We start from the raw sequence: 19,590 nt of genomic DNA on the forward strand, positions 1-19,590 counted from the left end.
TTCACTTTTTATGGCCCATTCTTATTATGTTCTTTTTTTGTCTCTTTGCAGCATTGTCTGGGAAGTGATGGTGCACTCAGGCTCCAGTATGTTTGAAAGAGTAGTTTGGAATTGCCCTGTTGTTAGTTGTGTGATTACGTTATGGCTCATGCCCCCTGACTGTCTCACATTTAGCATTCAAGCTCGCTGTGTCTGAAAATGCATTTGGTTTTCCCGTTTTGTTTGTGTTCCGTGTTAAATGCTTTCTGTTTTGCGATTCGCTCAATACATTACGAATTAACAGGGTTTCTGAGGTAACTTCCAGCTGCAAAAATCCTCAACTGAGAATCTGGGAAATTTTCACGGAGTATGGTCAGTCGGAGCAAAAGTAAGGAAGTCGTTCGTTTCTGCAGTGTTTCACAATGCTACCTTTCCCGTGAGCAGTCGAACAGACGAAAAGATTTTGCCACAGACTGCGACGGTAAGCTCCGCAAAAACGTAATTCTTTAAAGCAGGTGTAAGCGACACAACGTTATTGGGGTACACCGCGTGGAAACAGATACTTCGGTGTATCTCGTCCATGCTCACCACATAGCCAAAATTAAACAAGTCCCATTAAACAACGAGCTAACGGAAACAGAAAGGTGAAAGGTCGAATGGCTTCAACTTTCAGTGCTGGATGCCACTGAGCTGCAGCGGGGACGACCGAGGCTTGTTTCTGTAGTGTAGTGGTCATCACGTTCGCCTTACACGCGAAAGGTCCCCAGTTCGAAACTGGGCAGAAACTGCTTTGCTCTTCAACTGCAGCCTTTGACATCGACAAGAACGGAGCTTTCTTGCTTGCTTTCCAATGTGCAAACCTGCCTTCGAGTTTGCTCGAATAAATCGTCGCTCGTAGTGCAATGCAATGCCGCTCCGTTTAATTACTGTGCAAAAGCATTGTAAAGTTTTTCTCCAACCTGGTTCTGATCATATGCCATTCTGTTTGAGAGTGTAGTTACCCCCTTCTGATCCTTCCACGAAAAGCATTACCGCATTCGCATTCCTTGCGCAGGCGGCCCGGTTCAAAGACAGGGAAGAAGCTGATGTGCTGGTGTCACAGTGCACCACGGATTCCTCAACTAGTCTGTCTGTCCAATGTATCCCAAAGTCGTCTCTGAAAGACCTCATTTGGAAGGTGTCTGTCGTTATTCAACGTGTGAGAATTGGCACCAGAGGTCCTGAATCATGTTTTGGAGCAGTTCGCACGTTAGTGGCTCATTCAATCAGCAACAGCAATGAAAGAAATTCCACTCTCAGAGGAACCTCTGGACCTGTGCTTTCATAGCGTCGCTAGTATTAAGGTGCGCCCCGAGATCTAAGCCAGGTTGGAACGGAAACGGAGGAATCGACAGAGAGGCTACAGAATGACATCGCATCCATTTGGTTTTCATTAAATCACTGACGAGCAGGAAAATGTAAACGGGGAGGGCGAGTGGGGAAGTGAGGCAGTTGCAGCTCTGGAGAAAGTCCTTCGTTGTGATTCACTCAGCAACCAGAGACGTGACGGTGACTCAGGCGTGAGAGCTCTTCACATCGTGAACAAAAAGCAATCAAGGGCAGTTAGCACCTCTTCCGGAGTGGGGGTGGGGTGAGGTAATTACCTTTTGACTTCTGTTACTATGTTCGGAAACTGCCTTTTGGATTGAGGTGAAGAGAAACTGCATTTCTAAAAAGCACCATGGAACTTGTTAAACTTTATTGAGTCGCTTATTCTCATCGATTCCCACACAGGTTTCCAACTCAGTTGGTATCCATGAGGCTCATGTCCAGGTGCAATCTGCAGCAAATTGCACGGTTAGGTAAAAGGCAAGGAAAGTGGCCTCTCGAACCGGCCCCGAGGTCAGACCTTCCTCACAATGTAATCTGTCCTTCTCGGATTGTAATGCTACCTCCGGTTTTAGGGTGGAACATTCTTTGGGAACCTTATTCTGCAAAACAGACACAGTGACTGAAACTATGCTGCACGGTATGATTTGGGACACGGCCTGCTCAGCTTTGTGCATTTCCCCTGTAGTCCGGTGTGTTTCATGTTCCGTGTAAACGTGAAAGTTGTCCTGTTTCGAGCAATGGGTGAAATCATTGAGCAAAGCAAGAATCGAAATTGCAGTAATGTCAAGTAGCTCATGGTAATTTGACCCAATCATAATCGATCATATATTCTCACGCACTCACAGATACATCTGTAGCTGAATCGAAGTCTGAGAAGATAGACTCAGTTTACCAGTGATTTTTGTCTGGATTGATGGGCTATCGTTAACTGCTGAGAAATTGATATTGTAGACGGGCACATCCCAGCAGCTGTGCGAGTCGGAGAGGGATCATGGAACCCTTTTCACGTGAGTTTACATCTGTTGTTATGCAGGAACACAATTGGAAGTGCAAGAAAATAGAGTCGTGGGCGTGTTGGTAGTCTAAGGCGCTGGATTAAGGCTCCAGTCTCGACAGAGGCGTGGGTTCGAATCCCACCGCTGCCATTTCTGCGGAGCAGCTAGTTTAAATGCTGTTTCGATCCCCTGCGGCATTTCTGTTTAAAACAGAAGCAAAATGAGTTTGCTTCCCGGGGAATTGATTGTGGTGTTGGTAAGTGCCGAATTTTCCAAAGTGTCTGTGCTGTCATGCTCGTGTTCGCCTCCCGCGCGGAAAATCGCCAGCGGCTCTACTCTTGCTTTCTGTTCCAGGCAAGTTGAGCTTTTACTGGAACCGAATGGAGACTGCTATTTCATCGTTGTTGCGAAACAGAGTCCTACGGTGACTCGACTCGTCGTTATTTGGTTTTCTGGCCAATGAGAAAATCGTTCCAATGTATTTCGATGTCATATGTTATTGAATTTCTCCCACTTCCTTCATTTCAGTCCTGGAGTCATCGGAAGGGAAAGGTAATCTAATCGAGACTGTGATTGGTGAAATTCACTTTTTATGGCCCATTCTTATTATGTTCTTTTTTTGTCTCTTTGCAGCATTGTCTGGGAAGTGATGGTGCACTCAGGCTCCAGTATGTTTGAAAGAGTAGTTTGGAATTGCCCTGTTGTTAGTTGTGTGATTACGTTATGGCTCATGCCCCCTGACTGTCTCACATTTAGCATTCAAGCTCGCTGTGTCTGAAAATGCATTTGGTTTTCCCGTTTTGTTTGTGTTCCGTGTTAAATGCTTTCTGTTTTGCGATTCGCTCAATACATTACGAATTAACAGGGTTTCTGAGGTAACTTCCAGCTGCAAAAATCCTCAACTGAGAATCTGGGAAATTTTCACGGAGTATGGTCAGTCGGAGCAAAAGTAAGGAAGTCGTTCGTTTCTGCAGTGTTTCACAATGCTACCTTTCCCGTGAGCAGTCGAACAGACGAAAAGATTTTGCCACAGACTGCGACGGTAAGCTCCGCAAAAACGTAATTCTTTAAAGCAGGTGTAAGCGACACAACGTTATTGGGGTACACCGCGTGGAAACAGATACTTCGGTGTATCTCGTCCATGCTCACCACATAGCCAAAATTAAACAAGTCCCATTAAACAACGAGCTAACGGAAACAGAAAGGTGAAAGGTCGAATGGCTTCAACTTTCAGTGCTGGATGCCACTGAGCTGCAGCGGGGACGACCGAGGCTTGTTTCTGTAGTGTAGTGGTCATCACGTTCGCCTTACACGCGAAAGGTCCCCAGTTCGAAACTGGGCAGAAACTGCTTTGCTCTTCAACTGCAGCCTTTGACATCGACAAGAACGGAGCTTTCTTGCTTGCTTTCCCATGTGCAAACCTGCCTTTGAGTTTGCTCGAATAAATCGTCGCTCGTAGTGCAATGCAATGCCGCTCCGTTTAATTACTGTGCAAAAGCATTGTAAAGTTTTTCTCCAACCTGGTTCTGATCATATGCCATTCTGTTTGAGAGTGTAGTTACCCCCTTCTGATCCTTCCACGAAAAGCATTACCGCATTCGCATTCCTTGCGCAGGCGGCCCGGTTCAAAGACAGGGAAGAAGCTGATGTGCTGGTGTCACAGTGCACCACGGATTCCTCAACTAGTCTGTCTGTCCAATGTATCCCAAAGTCGTCTCTGAAAGACCTCATTTGGAAGGTGTCTGTCGTTATTCAACGTGTGAGAATTGGCACCAGAGGTCCTGAATCATGTTTTGGAGCAGTTCGCACGTTAGTGGCTCATTCAATCAGCAACAGCAATGAAAGAAATTCCACTCTCAGAGGAACCTCTGGACCTGTGCTTTCATAGCGTCGCTAGTATTAAGGTGCGCCCCGAGATCTAAACCAGGTTGGAACGGAAACGGAGGAATCGACAGAGAGGCTACAGAATGACATCGCATCCATTTGGTTTTCATTAAATCACTGACGAGCAGGAAAATGTAAACGGGGAGGGCGAGTGGGGAAGTGAGGCAGTTGCAGCTCTGGAGAAAGTCCTTCGTTGTGATTCACTCAGCAACCAGAGACGTGACGGTGACTCAGGCGTGAGAGCTCTTCACATCGTGAACAAAAAGCAATCAAGGGCAGTTAGCACCTCTTCCGGAGTGGGGGTGGGGTGAGGTAATTACCTTTTGACTTCTGTTACTATGTTCGGAAACTGCCTTTTGGATTGAGGTGAAGAGAAACTGCATTTCTAAAAAGCACCATGGAACTTGTTAAACTTTATTGAGTCGCTTATTCTCATCGATTCCCACACAGGTTTCCAACTCAGTTGGTATCCATGAGGCTCATGTCCAGGTGCAATCTGCAGCAAATTGCACGGTTAGGTAAAAGGCAAGGAAAGTGGCATCTCGAACCGGCCCCGAGGTCAGACCTTCCTCACAATGTAATCTGTCCTTCTCGGATTGTAATGCTACCTCCGGTTTTAGGGTGGAACATTCTTTGGGAACCTTATTCTGCAAAACAGACACAGTGACTGAAACTATGCTGCACGGTATGATTTGGGACACGGCCTGCTCAGCTTTGTGCATTTCCCCTGTAGTCCGGTGTGTTTCATGTTCCGTGTAAACGTGAAAGTTGTCCTGTTTCGAGCAATGGGTGAAATCATTGAGCAAAGCAAGAATCGAAATTGCAGTAATGTCAAGTAGCTCATGGTAATTTGACCCAATCATAATCGATCATATATTCTCACGCACTCACAGATACATCTGTAGCTGAATCGAAGTCTGAGAAGATAGACTCAGTTTACCAGTGATTTTTGTCTGGATTGATGGGCTATCGTTAACTGCTGAGAAATTGATATTGTAGACGGGCACATCCCAGCAGCTGTGCGAGTCGGAGAGGGATCATGGAACCCTTTTCACGTGAGTTTACATCTGTTGTTATGCAGGAACACAATTGGAAGTGCAAGAAAATGGAGTCGTGGGCGTGTTGGTAGTGTGGCCGAGCGGTCTAAGGCGCTGGATTAAGGCTCCAGTCTCGACAGAGGCGTGGGTTCGAATCCCACCGCTGCCATTTCTGCGGAGCAGCTAGTTTAAATGCTGTTTCGATCCCCTGCGGCATTTCTGTTTAAAACAGAAGCAAAATGAGTTTGCTTCCCGGGGAATTGATTGTGGTGTTGGTAAGTGCCGAATTTTCCAAAGTGTCTGTGCTGTCATGCTCGTGTTCGCCTCCCGCGCGGAAAATCGCCAGCGGCTCTACTCTTGCTTTCTGTTCCAGGCAAGTTGAGCTTTTACTGGAACCGAATGGAGACTGCTATTTCATCGTTGTTGCGAAACAGAGTCCTACGGTGACTCGACTCGTCGTTATTTGGTTTTCTGGCCAATGAGAAAATCGTTCCAATGTATTTCGATGTCATATGTTATTGAATTTCTCCCACTTCCTTCATTTCAGTCCTGGAGTCATCGGAAGGGAAAGGTAATCTAATCGAGACTGTGATTGGTGAAATTCACTTTTTATGGCCCATTCTTATTATGTTCTTTTTTTGTCTCTTTGCAGCATTGTCTGGGAAGTGATGGTGCACTCAGGCTCCAGTATGTTTGAAAGAGTAGTTTGGAATTGCCCTGTTGTTAGTTGTGTGATTACGTTATGGCTCATGCCCCCTGACTGTCTCACATTTAGCATTCAAGCTCGCTGTGTCTGAAAATGCATTTGGTTTTCCCGTTTTGTTTGTGTTCCGTGTTAAATGCTTTCTGTTTTGCGATTCGCTCAATACATTACGAATTAACAGGGTTTCTGAAGTAACTTCCAGCTGCAAAAATCCTCAACTGAGAATCTGGGAAATTTTCACGGAGTATGGTCAGTCGGAGCAAAAGTAAGGAAGTCGTTCGTTTCTGCAGTGTTTCACAATGCTACCTTTCCCGTGAGCAGTCGAACAGACGAAAAGATTTTGCCACAGACTGCGACGGTAAGCTCCGCAAAAACGTAATTCTTTAAAGCAGGTGTAAGCGACACAACGTTATTGGGGTACACCGCGTGGAAACAGATACTTCGGTGTATCTCGTCCATGCTCACCACATAGCCAAAATTAAACAAGTCCCATTAAACAACGAGCTAACGGAAACAGAAAGGTGAAAGGTCGAATGGCTTCAACTTTCAGTGCTGGATGCCACTGAGCTGCAGCGGGGACGACCGAGGCTTGTTTCTGTAGTGTAGTGGTCATCACGTTCGCCTTACACGCGAAAGGTCCCCAGTTCGAAACTGGGCAGGAACTGCTTTGCTCTTCAACTGCAGCCTTTGACATCGACAAGAACGGAGCTTTCTTGCTTGCTTTCCAATGTGCAAACCTGCCTTCGAGTTTGCTCGAATAAATCGTCGCTCGTAGTGCAATGCAATGCCGCTCCGTTTAATTACTGTGCAAAAGCATTGTAAAGTTTTTCTCCAACCTGGTTCTGATCATATGCCATTCTGTTTGAGAGTGTAGTTACCCCCTTCTGATCCTTCCACGAAAAGCATTACCGCATTCGCATTCCTTGCGCAGGCGGCCCGGTTCAAAGACAGGGAAGAAGCTGATGTGCTGGTGTCACAGTGCACCACGGATTCCTCAACTAGTCTGTCTGTCCAATGTATCCCAAAGTCGTCTCTGAAAGACCTCATTTGGAAGGTGTCTGTCGTTATTCAACGTGTGAGAATTGGCACCAGAGGTCCTGAATCATGTTTTGGAGCAGTTCGCACGTTAGTGGCTCATTCAATCAGCAACAGCAATGAAAGAAATTCCACTCTCAGAGGAACCTCTGGACCTGTGCTTTCATAGCGTCGCTAGTATTAAGGTGCGCCCCGAGATCTAAGCCAGGTTGGAACGGAAACGGAGGAATCGACAGAGAGGCTACAGAATGACATCGCATCCATTTGGTTTTCATTAAATCACTGACGAGCAGGAAAATGTAAACGGGGAGGGCGAGTGGGGAAGTGAGGCAGTTGCAGCTCTGGAGAAAGTCCTTCGTTGTGATTCACTCAGCAACCAGAGACGTGACGGTGACTCAGGCGTGAGAGCTCTTCACATCGTGAACAAAAAGCAATCAAGGGCAGTTAGCACCTCTTCCGGAGTGGGGGTGGGGTGAGGTAATTACCTTTTGACTTCTGTTACTATGTTCGGAAACTGCCTTTTGGATTGAGGGGAAGAGAAACTGCATTTCTAAAAAGCACCATGGAACTTGTTAAACTTTATTGAGTCGCTTATTCTCATCGATTCCCACACAGGTTTCCAACTCAGTTGGTATCCATGAGGCTCATGTCCAGGTGCAATCTGCAGCAAATTGCACGGTTAGGTAAAAGGCAAGGAAAGTGGCCTCTCGAACCGGCCCCGAGGTCAGACCTTCCTCACAATGTAATCTGTCCTTCTCGGATTGTAATGCTACCTCCGGTTTTAGGGTGGAACATTCTTTGGGAACCTTATTCTGCAAAACAGACACAGTGACTGAAACTATGCTGCACGGTATGATTTGGGACACGGCCTGCTCAGCTTTGTGCATTTCCCCTGTAGTCCGGTGTGTTTCATGTTCCGTGTAAACGTGAAAGTTGTCCTGTTTCGAGCAATGGGTGAAATCATTGAGCAAAGCAAGAATCGAAATTGCAGTAATGTCAAGTAGCTCATGGTAATTTGACCCAATCATAATCGATCATATATTCTCACGCACTCACAGATACATCTGTAGCTGAATCGAAGTCTGAGAAGATAGACTCAGTTTACCAGTGATTTTTGTCTGGATTGATGGGCTATCGTTAACTGCTGAGAAATTGATATTGTAGACGGGCACATCCCAGCAGCTGTGCGAGTCGGAGAGGGATCATGGAACCCTTTTCACGTGAGTTTACATCTGTTGTTATGCAGGAACACAATTGGAAGTGCAAGAAAATAGAGTCGTGGGCGTGTTGGTAGTGTGGCCGAGCGGTCTAAGGCGCTGGATTAAGGCTCCAGTCTCGACAGAGGCGTGGGTTCGAATCCCACCGCTGCCATTTCTGCGGAGCAGCTAGTTTAAATGCTGTTTCGATCCCCTGCGGCATTTCTGTTTAAAACAGAAGCAAAATGAGTTTGCTTCCCGGGGAATTGATTGTGGTGTTGGTAAGTGCCGAATTTTCCAAAGTGTCTGTGCTGTCATGCTCGTGTTCGCCTCCCGCGCGGAAAATCGCCAGCGGCTCTACTCTTGCTTTCTGTTCCAGGCAAGTTGAGCTTTTACTGGAACCGAATGGAGACTGCTATTTCATCGTTGTTGCGAAACAGAGTCCTACGGTGACTCGACTCGTCGTTATTTGGTTTTCTGGCCAATGAGAAAATCGTTCTAATGTATTTCGATGTCATATGTTATTGAATTTCTCCCACTTCCTTCATTTCAGTCCTGGAGTCATCGGAAGGGAAAGGTAATCTAATCGAGACTGTGATTGGTGAAATTCACTTTTTATGGCCCATTCTTATTATGTTCTTTTTTTGTCTCTTTGCAGCATTGTCTGGGAAGTGATGGTGCACTCAGGCTCCAGTATGTTTGAAAGAGTAGTTTGGAATTGCCCTGTTGTTAGTTGTGTGATTACGTTATGGCTCATGCCCCCTGACTGTCTCACATTTAGCATTCAAGCTCGCTGTGTCTGAAAATGCATTTGGTTTTCCCGTTTTGTTTGTGTTCCGTGTTAAATGCTTTCTGTTTTGCGATTCGCTCAATACATTACGAATTAACAGGGTTTCTGAGGTAACTTCCAGCTGCAAAAATCCTCAACTGAGAATCTGGGAAATTTTCACGGAGTATGGTCAGTCGGAGCAAAAGTAAGGAAGTCGTTCGTTTCTGCAGTGTTTCACAATGCTACCTTTCCCGTGAGCAGTCGAACAGACGAAAAGATTTTGCCACAGACTGCGACGGTAAGCTCCGCAAAAACGTAATTCTTTAAAGCAGGTGTAAGCGACACAACGTTATTGGGGTACACCGCGTGGAAACAGATACTTCGGTGTATCTCGTCCATGCTCACCACATAGCCAAAATTAAACAAGTCCCATTAAACAACGAGCTAACGGAAACAGAAAGGTGAAAGGTCGAATGGCTTCAACTTTCAGTGCTGGATGCCACTGAGCTGCAGCGGGGACGACCGAGGCTTGTTTCTGTAGTGTAGTGGTCATCACGTTCGCCTTACACGCGAAAGGTCCCCAGTTCGAAACTGGGCAGAAACTGCTTTGCTCTTCAACTGCAGCCTTTGACATCGACAAGAACGGAGCTTTCTTGCTTGCTTTCCAATGTGCAAACCTGCCTTCGAGTTTGCTCGAATAAATCGTCGCTCGTAGTGCAATGCAATGCCGCTCCGTTTAATTACTGTGCAAAAGCATTGTAAAGTTTTTCTCCAACCTGGTTCTGATCATATGCCATTCTGTTTGAGAGTGTAGTTACCCCCTTCTGATCCTTCCACGAAAAGCATTACCGCATTCGCATTCCTTGCGCAGGCGGCCCGGTTCAAAGACAGGGAAGAAGCTGATGTGCTGGTGTCACAGTGCACCACGGATTCCTCAACTAGTCTGTCTGTCCAATGTATCCCAAAGTCGTCTCTGAAAGACCTCATTTGGAAGGTGTCTGTCGTTATTCAACGTGTGAGAATTGGCACCAGAGGTCCTGAATCATGTTTTGGAGCAGTTCGCACGTTAGTGGCTCATTCAATCAGCAACAGCAATGAAAGAAATTCCACTCTCAGAGGAACCTCTGGACCTGTGCTTTCATAGCGTCGCTAGTATTAAGGTGCGCCCCGAGATCTAAGCCAGGTTGGAACGGAAACGGAGGAATCGACAGAGAGGCTACAGAATGACATCGCATCCATTTGGTTTTCATTAAATCACTGACGAGCAGGAAAATGTAAACGGGGAGGGCGAGTGGGGAAGTGAGGCAGTTGCAGCTCTGGAGAAAGTCCTTCGTTGTGATTCACTCAGCAACCAGAGACGTGACGGTGACTCAGGCGTGAGAGCTCTTCACATCGTGAACAAAAAGCAATCAAGGGCAGTTAGCACCTCTTCCGGAGTGGGGGTGGGGTGAGGTAATTACCTTTTGACTTCTGTTACTATGTTCGGAAACTGCCTTTTGGATTGAGGGGAAGAGAAACTGCATTTCTAAAAAGCACCATGGAACTTGTTAAACTTTATTGAGTCGCTTATTCTCATCGATTCCCACACAGGTTTCCAACTCAGTTGGTATCCATGAGGCTCATGTCCAGGTGCAATCTGCAGCAAATTGCACGGTTAGGTAAAAGGCAAGGAAAGTGGCCTCTCGAACCGGCCCCGAGGTCAGACCTTCCTCACAATGTAATCTGTCCTTCTCGGATTGTAATGCTACCTCCGGTTTTAGGGTGGAACATTCTTTGGGAACCTTATTCTGCAAAACAGACACAGTGACTGAAACTATGCTGCACGGTATGATTTGGGACACGGCCTGCTCAGCTTTGTGCATTTCCCCTGTAGTCCGGTGTGTTTCATGTTCCGTGTAAACGTGAAAGTTGTCCTGTTTCGAGCAATGGGTGAAATCATTGAGCAAAGCAAGAATCGAAATTGCAGTAATGTCAAGTAGCTCATGGTAATTTGACCCAATCATAATCGATCATATATTCTCACGCACTCACAGATACATCTGTAGCTGAATCGAAGTCTGAGAAGATAGACTCAGTTTACCAGTGATTTTTGTCTGGATTGATGGGCTATCGTTAACTGCTGAGAAATTGATATTGTAGACGGGCACATCCCAGCAGCTGTGCGAGTCGGAGAGGGATCATGGAACCCTTTTCACGTGAGTTTACATCTGTTGTTATGCAGGAACACAATTGGAAGTGCAAGAAAATGGAGTCGTGGGCGTGTTGGTAGTGTGGCCGAGCGGTCTAAGGCGCTGGATTAAGGCTCCAGTCTCGACAGAGGCGTGGGTTCGAATCCCACCGCTGCCATTTCTGCGGAGCAGCTAGTTTAAATGCTGTTTCGATCCCCTGCGGCATTTCTGTTTAAAACAGAAGCAAAATGAGTTTGCTTCCCGGGGAATTGATTGTGGTGTTGGTAAGTGCCGAATTTTCCAAAGTGTCTGTGCTGTCATGCTCGTGTTCGCCTCCCGCGCGGAAAATCGCCAGCGGCTCTACTCTTGCTTTCTGTTCCAGGCAAGTTGAGCTTTTACTGGAACCGAATGGAGACTGCTATTTCATCGTTGTTGCGAAACAGAGTCCTACGGTGACTCGACTCGTCGTTATTTGGTTTTCTGGCCAATGAGAAAATCGTTCCAATGTATTTCGATGTCATATGTTATTGAATTTCTCCCACTTCCTTCATTTCAGTCCTGGAGTCATCGGAAGGGAAAGGTAATCTAATCGAGACTGTGATTGGTGAAATTCACTTTTTATGGCCCATTCTTATTATGTTCTTTTTTTGTCTCTTTGCAGCATTGTCTGGGAAGTGATGGTGCACTCAGGCTCCAGTATGTTTGAAAGAGTAGTTTGGAATTGCCCTGTTGTTAGTTGTGTGATTACGTTATGGCTCATGCCCCCTGACTGTCTCACATTTAGCATTCAAGCTCGCTGTGTCTGAAAATGCATTTGGTTTTCCCGTTTTGTTTGTGTTCCGTGTTAAATGCTTTCTGTTTTGCGATTCGCTCAATACATTACGAATTAACAGGGTTTCTGAGGTAACTTCCAGCTGCAAAAATCCTCAACTGAGAATCTGGGAAATTTTCACGGAGTATGGTCAGTCGGAGCAAAAGTAAGGAAGTCGTTCGTTTCTGCAGTGTTTCACAATGCTACCTTTCCCGTGAGCAGTCGAACAGACGAAAAGATTTTGCCACAGACTGCGACGGTAAGCTCCGCAAAAACGTAATTCTTTAAAGCAGGTGTAAGCGACACAACGTTATTGGGGTACACCGCGTGGAAACAGATACTTCGGTGTATCTCGTCCATGCTCACCACATAGCCAAAATTAAACAAGTCCCATTAAACAACGAGCTAACGGAAACAGAAAGGTGAAAGGTCGAATGGCTTCAACTTTCAGTGCTGGATGCCACTGAGCTGCAGCGGGGACGACCGAGGCTTGTTTCTGTAGTGTAGTGGTCATCACGTTCGCCTTACACGCGAAAGGTCCCCAGTTCGAAACTGGGCAGAAACTGCTTTGCTCTTCAACTGCAGCCTTTGACATCGACAAGAACGGAGCTTTCTTGCTTGCTTTCCAATGTGCAAACCTGCCTTCGAGTTTGCTCGAATAAATCGTCGCTCGTAGTGCAATGCAATGCCACTCCGTTTAATTACTGTGCAAAAGCATTGTAAAGTTTTTCTCCAACCTGGTTCTGATCATATGCCATTCTGTTTGAGAGTGTAGTTACCCCCTTCTGATCCTTCCACGAAAAGCATTACCGCATTCGCATTCCTTGCGCAGGCGGCCCGGTTCAAAGACAGGGAAGAAGCTGATGTGCTGGTGTCACAGTGCACCACGGATTCCTCAACTAGTCTGTCTGTCCAATGTATCCCAAAGTCGTCTCTGAAAGACCTCATTTGGAAGGTGTCTGTCGTTATTCAACGTGTGAGAATTGGCACCAGAGGTCCTGAATCATGTTTTGGAGCAGTTCGCACGTTAGTGGCTCATTCAATCAGCAACAGCAATGAAAGAAATTCCACTCTCAGAGGAACCTCTGGACCTGTGCTTTCATAGCGTCGCTAGTATTAAGGTGCGCCCCGAGATCTAAGCCAGGTTGGAACGGAAACGGAGGAATCGACAGAGAGGCTACAGAATGACATCGCATCCATTTGGTTTTCATTAAATCACTGACGAGCAGGAAAATGTAAACGGGGAGGGCGAGTGGGGAAGTGAGGCAGTTGCAGCTCTGGAGAAAGTCCTTCGTTGTGATTCACTCAGCAACCAGAGACGTGACGGTGACTCAGGCGTGAGAGCTCTTCACATCGTGAACAAAAAGCAATCAAGGGCAGTTAGCACCTCTTCCGGAGTGGGGGTGGGGTGAGGTAATTACCTTTTGACTTCTGTTACTATGTTCGGAAACTGCCTTTTGGATTGAGGGGAAGAGAAACTGCATTTCTAAAAAGCACCATGGAACTTGTTAAACTTTATTGAGTCGCTTATTCTCATCGATTCCCACACAGGTTTCCAACTCAGTTGGTATCCATGAGGCTCATGTCCAGGTGCAATCTGCAGCAAATTGCACGGTTAGGTAAAAGGCAAGGAAAGTGGCCTCTCGAACCGGCCCCGAGGTCAGACCTTCCTCACAATGTAATCTGTCCTTCTCGGATTGTAATGCTACCTCCGGTTTTAGGGTGGAACATTCTTTGGGAACCTTATTCTGCAAAACAGACACAGTGACTGAAACTATGCTGCACGGTATGATTTGGGACACGGCCTGCTCAGCTTTGTGCATTTCCCCTGTAGTCCGGTGTGTTTCATGTTCCGTGTAAACGTGAAAGTTGTCCTGTTTCGAGCAATGGGTGAAATCATTGAGCAAAGCAAGAATCGAAATTGCAGTAATGTCAAGTAGCTCATGGTAATTTGACCCAATCATAATCGATCATATATTCTCACGCACTCACAGATACATCTGTAGCTGAATCGAAGTCTGAGAAGATAGACTCAGTTTACCAGTGATTTTTGTCTGGATTGATGGGCTATCGTTAACTGCTGAGAAATTGATATTGTAGACGGGCACATCCCAGCAGCTGTGCGAGTCGGAGAGGGATCATGGAACCCTTTTCACGTGAGTTTACATCTGTTGTTATGCAGGAACACAATTGGAAGTGCAAGAAAATAGAGTCGTGGGCGTGTTGGTAGTGTGGCCGAGCAGTCTAAGGCGCTGGATTAAGGCTCCAGTCTCGACAGAGGCGTGGGTTCGAATCCCACCGCTGCCATTTCTGCGGAGCAGCTAGTTTAAATGCTGTTTCGATCCCCTGCGGCATTTCTGTTTAAAACAGAAGCAAAATGAGTTTGCTTCCCGGGGAATTGATTGTGGTGTTGGTAAGTGCCGAATTTTCCAAAGTGTCTGTGCTGTCATGCTCGTGTTCGCCTCCCGCGCGGAAAATCGCCAGCGGCTCTACTCTTGCTTTCTGTTCCAGGCAAGTTGAGCTTTTACTGGAACCGAATGGAGACTGCTATTTCATCGTTGTTGCGAAACAGAGTCCTACGGTGACTCGACTCGTCGTTATTTGGTTTTCTGGCCAATGAGAAAATCGTTCCAATGTATTTCGATGTCATATGTTATTGAATTTCTCCCACTTCCTTCATTTCAGTCCTGGAGTCATCGGAAGGGAAAGGTAATCTAATCGAGACTGTGATTGGTGAAATTCACTTTTTATGGCCCATTCTTATTATGTTCTTTTTTTGTCTCTTTGCAGCATTGTCTGGGAAGTGATGGTGCACTCAGGCTCCAGTATGTTTGAAAGAGTAGTTTGGAATTGCCCTGTTGTTAGTTGTGTGATTACGTTATGGCTCATGCCCCCTGACTGTCTCACATTTAGCATTCAAGCTCGCTGTGTCTGAAAATGCATTTGGTTTTCCCGTTTTGTTTGTGTTCCGTGTTAAATGCTTTCTGTTTTGCGATTCGCTCAATACATTACGAATTAACAGGGTTTCTGAGGTAACTTCCAGCTGCAAAAATCCTCAACTGAGAATCTGGGAAATTTTCACGGAGTATGGTCAGTCGGAGCAAAAGTAAGGAAGTCGTTCGTTTCTGCAGTGTTTCACAATGCTACCTTTCCCGTGAGCAGTCGAACAGACGAAAAGATTTTGCCACAGACTGCGACGGTAAGCTCCGCAAAAACGTAATTCTTTAAAGCAGGTGTAAGCGACACAACGTTATTGGGGTACACCGCGTGGAAACAGATACTTCGGTGTATCTCGTCCATGCTCACCACATAGCCAAAATTAAACAAGTCCCATTAAACAACGAGCTAACGGAAACAGAAAGGTGAAAGGTCGAATGGCTTCAACTTTCAGTGCTGGATGCCACTGAGCTGCAGCGGGGACGACCGAGGCTTGTTTCTGTAGTGTAGTGGTCATCACGTTCGCCTTACACGCGAAAGGTCCCCAGTTCGAAACTGGGCAGAAACTGCTTTGCTCTTCAACTGCAGCCTTTGACATCGACAAGAACGGAGCTTTCTTGCTTGCTTTCCAATGTGCAAACCTGCCTTCGAGTTTGCTCGAATAAATCGTCGCTCGTAGTGCAATGCAATGCCGCTCCGTTTAATTACTGTGCAAAAGCATTGTAAAGTTTTTCTCCAACCTGGTTCTGATCATATGCCATTCTGTTTGAGAGTGTAGTTACCCCCTTCTGATCCTTCCACGAAAAGCATTACCGCATTCGCATTCCTTGCGCAGGCGGCCCGGTTCAAAGACAGGGAAGAAGCTGATGTGCTGGTGTCACAGTGCACCACGGATTCCTCAACTAGTCTGTCTGTCCAATGTATCCCAAAGTCGTCTCTGAAAGACCTCATTTGGAAGGTGTCTGTCGTTATTCAACGTGTGAGAATTGGCACCAGAGGTCCTGAATCATGTTTTGGAGCAGTTCGCACGTTAGTGGCTCATTCAATCAGCAACAGCAATGAAAGAAATTCCACTCTCAGAGGAACCTCTGGACCTGTGCTTTCATAGCGTCGCTAGTATTAAGGTGCGCCCCGAGATCTAAGCCAGGTTGGAACGGAAACGGAGGAATCGACAGAGAGGCTACAGAATGACATCGCATCCATTTGGTTTTCATTAAATCACTGACGAGCAGGAAAATGTAAACGGGGAGGGCGAGTGGGGAAGTGAGGCAGTTGCAGCTCTGGAGAAAGTCCTTCGTTGTGATTCACTCAGCAACCAGAGACGTGACGGTGACTCAGGCGTGAGAGCTCTTCACATCGTGAACAAAAAGCAATCAAGGGCAGTTAGCACCTCTTCCGGAGTGGGGGTGGGGTGAGGTAATTACCTTTTGACTTCTGTTACTATGTTCGGAAACTGCCTTTTGGATTGAGGTGAAGAGAAACTGCATTTCTAAAAAGCACCATGGAACTTGTTAAACTTTATTGAGTCGCTTATTCTCATCGATTCCCACACAGGTTTCCAACTCAGTTGGTATCCATGAGGCTCATGTCCAGGTGCAATCTGCAGCAAATTGCACGGTTAGGTAAAAGGCAAGGAAAGTGGCCTCTCGAACCGGCCCCGAGGTCAGACCTTCCTCACAATGTAATCTGTCCTTCTCGGATTGTAATGCTACCTCCGGTTTTAGGGTGGAACATTCTTTGGGAACCTTATTCTGCAAAACAGACACAGTGACTGAAACTATGCTGCACGGTATGATTTGGGACACGGCCTGCTCAGCTTTGTGCATTTCCCCTGTAGTCCGGTGTGTTTCATGTTCCGTGTAAACGTGAAAGTTGTCCTGTTTCGAGCAATGGGTGAAATCATTGAGCAAAGCAAGAATCGAAATTGCAGTAATGTCAAGTAGCTCATGGTAATTTGACCCAATCATAATCGATCATATATTCTCACGCACTCACAGATACATCTGTAGCTGAATCGAAGTCTGAGAAGATAGACTCAGTTTACCAGTGATTTTTGTCTGGATTGATGGGCTATCGTTAACTGCTGAGAAATTGATATTGTAGACGGGCACATCCCAGCAGCTGTGCGAGTCGGAGAGGGATCATGGAACCCTTTTCACGTGAGTTTACATCTGTTGTTATGCAGGAACACAATTGGAAGTGCAAGAAAATAGAGTCGTGGGCGTGTTGGTAGTGTGGCCGAGCAGTCTAAGGCGCTGGATTAAGGCTCCAGTCTCGACAGAGGCGTGGGTTCGAATCCCACCGCTGCCATTTCTGCGGAGCAGCTAGTTTAAATGCTGTTTCGATCCCCTGCGGCATTTCTGTTTAAAACAGAAGCAAAATGAGTTTGCTTCCCGGGGAATTGATTGTGGTGTTGGTAAGTGCCGAATTTTCCAAAGTGTCTGTGCTGTCATGCTCGTGTTCGCCTCCCGCGCGGAAAATCGCCAGCGGCTCTACTCTTGCTTTCTGTTCCAGGCAAGTTGAGCTTTTACTGGAACCGAATGGAGACTGCTATTTCATCGTTGTTGCGAAACAGAGTCCTACGGTGACTCGACTCGTCGTTATTTGGTTTTCTGGCCAATGAGAAAATCGTTCCAATGTATTTCGATGTCATATGTTATTGAATTTCTCCCACTTCCTTCATTTCAGTCCTGGAGTCATCGGAAGGGAAAGGTAATCTAATCGAGACTGTGATTGGTGAAATTCACTTTTTATGGCCCATTCTTATTATGTTCTTTTTTTGTCTCTTTGCAGCATTGTCTGGGAAGTGATGGTGCACTCAGGCTCCAGTATGTTTGAAAGAGTAGTTTGGAATTGCCCTGTTGTTAGTTGTGTGATTACGTTATGGCTCATGCCCCCTGACTGTCTCACATTTAGCATTCAAGCTCGCTGTGTCTGAAAATGCATTTGGTTTTCCCGTTTTGTTTGTGTTCCGTGTTAAATGCTTTCTGTTTTGCGATTCGCTCAATACATTACGAATTAACAGGGTTTCTGAGGTAACTTCCAGCTGCAAAAATCCTCAACTGAGAATCTGGGAAATTTTCACGGAGTATGGTCAGTCGGAGCAAAAGTAAGGAAGTCGTTCGTTTCTGCAGTGTTTCACAATGCTACCTTTCCCGTGAGCAGTCGAACAGACGAAAAGATTTTGCCACAGACTGCGACGGTAAGCTCCGCAAAAACGTAATTCTTTAAAGCAGGTGTAAGCGACACAACGTTATTGGGGTACACCGCGTGGAAACAGATACTTCGGTGTATCTCGTCCATGCTCACCACATAGCCAAAATTAAACAAGTCCCATTAAACAACGAGCTAACGGAAACAGAAAGGTGAAAGGTCGAATGGCTTCAACTTTCAGTGCTGGATGCCACTGAGCTGCAGCGGGGACGACCGAGGCTTGTTTCTGTAGTGTAGTGGTCATCACGTTCGCCTTACACGCGAAAGGTCCCCAGTTCGAAACTGGGCAGAAACTGCTTTGCTCTTCAACTGCAGCCTTTGACATCGACAAGAACGGAGCTTTCTTGCTTGCTTTCCAATGTGCAAACCTGCCTTCGAGTTTGCTCGAATAAATCGTCGCTCGTAGTGCAATGCAATGCCGCTCCGTTTAATTACTGTGCAAAAGCATTGTAAAGTTTTTCTCCAACCTGGTTCTGATCATATGCCATTCTGTTTGAGAGTGTAGTTACCCCCTTCTGATCCTTCCACGAAAAGCATTACCGCATTCGCATTCCTTGCGCAGGCGGCCCGGTTCAAAGACAGGGAAGAAGCTGATGTGCTGGTGTCACAGTGCACCACGGATTCCTCAACTAGTCTGTCTGTCCAATGTATCCCAAAGTCGTCTCTGAAAGACCTCATTTGGAAGGTGTCTGTCGTTATTCAACGTGTGAGAATTGGCACCAGAGGTCCTGAATCATGTTTTGGAGCAGTTCGCACGTTAGTGGCTCATTCAATCAGCAACAGCAATGAAAGAAATTCCACTCTCAGAGGAACCTCTGGACCTGTGCTTTCATAGCGTCGCTAGTATTAAGGTGCGCCCCGAGATCTAAGCCAGGTTGGAACGGAAACGGAGGAATCGACAGAGAGGCTACAGAATGACATCGCATCCATTTGGTTTTCATTAAATCACTGACGAGCAGGAAAATGTAAACGGGGAGGGCGAGTGGGGAAGTGAGGCAGTTGCAGCTCTGGAGAAAGTCCTTCGTTGTGATTCACTCAGCAACCAGAGACGTGACGGTGACTCAGGCGTGAGAGCTCTTCACATCGTGAACAAAAAGCAATCAAGGGCAGTTAGCACCTCTTCCGGAGTGGGGGTGGGGTGAGGTAATTACCTTTTGACTTCTGTTACTATGTTCGGAAACTGCCTTTTGGATTGAGGTGAAGAGAAACTGCATTTCTAAAAAGCACCATGGAACTTGTTAAACTTTATTGAGTCGCTTATTCTCATCGATTCCCACACAGGTTTCCAACTCAGTTGGTATCCATGAGGCTCATGTCCAGGTGCAATCTGCAGCAAATTGCACGGTTAGGTAAAAGGCAAGGAAAGTGGCATCTCGAACCGGCCCCGAGGTCAGACCTTCCTCACAATGTAATCTGTCCTTCTCGGATTGTAATGCTACCTCCGGTTTTAGGGTGGAACATTCTTTGGGAACCTTATTCTGCAAAACAGACA

General features: G+C 46.4%; 10 non-coding genes across 10 annotated transcripts; all 10 read left to right on the forward strand.

Moving 5' to 3' along the window:
• The first annotated feature begins 693 nt into the window (after positions 1 to 693).
• Positions 694 to 766, forward strand: trnav-uac (transfer RNA valine (anticodon UAC)). Its single transcript has one exon. It is a non-coding gene; the product is annotated as a tRNA-Val (tRNA).
• A 2,854-nt stretch (positions 767 to 3,620) lies between these two features.
• Positions 3,621 to 3,693, forward strand: trnav-uac (transfer RNA valine (anticodon UAC)). The gene has a single exon. It is a non-coding gene; the product is annotated as a tRNA-Val (tRNA).
• Positions 3,694 to 5,353: 1,660 nt separating this feature from the next.
• trnal-aag (transfer RNA leucine (anticodon AAG)) lies at positions 5,354 to 5,435 on the forward strand. The gene has a single exon. It is a non-coding gene; the product is annotated as a tRNA-Leu (tRNA).
• A 1,125-nt stretch (positions 5,436 to 6,560) lies between these two features.
• trnav-uac (transfer RNA valine (anticodon UAC)) lies at positions 6,561 to 6,633 on the forward strand. The gene has a single exon. It is a non-coding gene; the product is annotated as a tRNA-Val (tRNA).
• Positions 6,634 to 8,293: 1,660 nt separating this feature from the next.
• Positions 8,294 to 8,375, forward strand: trnal-aag (transfer RNA leucine (anticodon AAG)). Its single transcript has one exon. It is a non-coding gene; the product is annotated as a tRNA-Leu (tRNA).
• A 1,125-nt stretch (positions 8,376 to 9,500) lies between these two features.
• trnav-uac (transfer RNA valine (anticodon UAC)) lies at positions 9,501 to 9,573 on the forward strand. Its single transcript has one exon. It is a non-coding gene; the product is annotated as a tRNA-Val (tRNA).
• Positions 9,574 to 11,233: 1,660 nt separating this feature from the next.
• On the forward strand, positions 11,234 to 11,315 carry trnal-aag (transfer RNA leucine (anticodon AAG)). Its single transcript has one exon. It is a non-coding gene; the product is annotated as a tRNA-Leu (tRNA).
• A 1,125-nt stretch (positions 11,316 to 12,440) lies between these two features.
• On the forward strand, positions 12,441 to 12,513 carry trnav-uac (transfer RNA valine (anticodon UAC)). The gene has a single exon. It is a non-coding gene; the product is annotated as a tRNA-Val (tRNA).
• Positions 12,514 to 15,380: 2,867 nt separating this feature from the next.
• Positions 15,381 to 15,453, forward strand: trnav-uac (transfer RNA valine (anticodon UAC)). The gene has a single exon. It is a non-coding gene; the product is annotated as a tRNA-Val (tRNA).
• A 2,867-nt stretch (positions 15,454 to 18,320) lies between these two features.
• On the forward strand, positions 18,321 to 18,393 carry trnav-uac (transfer RNA valine (anticodon UAC)). The gene has a single exon. It is a non-coding gene; the product is annotated as a tRNA-Val (tRNA).
• The last annotated feature ends 1,197 nt before the right edge of the window (positions 18,394 to 19,590 follow it).

The sequence above is a fragment of the Chiloscyllium punctatum genome, chromosome 18, assembly GCF_047496795.1.
Source record: "Chiloscyllium punctatum isolate Juve2018m chromosome 18, sChiPun1.3, whole genome shotgun sequence".
Lineage (NCBI taxonomy): Eukaryota > Metazoa > Chordata > Chondrichthyes > Orectolobiformes > Hemiscylliidae > Chiloscyllium > Chiloscyllium punctatum.